Source organism: Kryptolebias marmoratus, linkage group LG4, assembly GCF_001649575.2.
Source record: "Kryptolebias marmoratus isolate JLee-2015 linkage group LG4, ASM164957v2, whole genome shotgun sequence".
Lineage (NCBI taxonomy): Eukaryota > Metazoa > Chordata > Actinopteri > Cyprinodontiformes > Rivulidae > Kryptolebias > Kryptolebias marmoratus.
In genome coordinates this window covers 850,313-850,824 of record NC_051433.1, presented here as the reverse complement: position 1 = coordinate 850,824, position 512 = coordinate 850,313, and positions in this window count along the sequence as shown.

Below are 512 nucleotides of genomic sequence, written 5' to 3'. Positions count from 1 at the left end.
CAATAAAAACAAAACAAAAAAACATTATTTGACCATTTTACGCAAACGCGTGCAATTAGGCCCTTAAAACGCCTTGTAGATCGACCTTGTGTGAAATCCGACTAACATTACATCGATTACATAATAGTGGTTTTTGGTTAACAACAACCTCTCCTCGCGCCCCTCCCTCCCCCCTCATTGCATAACTCCTCCACGGATTTGCAAAGAAAAAAAAAAAACGCGCAGGTCTCTCAGGTGAGGTCCGCCTCCCGTAAGAATTTGGCACAAGTGCGCACTTAGGAGACCCGCGGCTAAACAGCCCGTTCTGACTTTATTATCAGTGCACTCAAGCGAAAAGACACTAAAAGCAGGTTTTAGGCAGTTAGACGCTACATATCTGTTCAAATGAATGCGTGATGAGCCCCAGTGTTTGCCTCCGGCACCGTGTGCAGCCATAATCCAGTCATGAGGGATTAGTGCGCACTGGGAGGAAAACAGGCGCACTCCAGTCCACCCCCCCCCCCCCCCCCCCC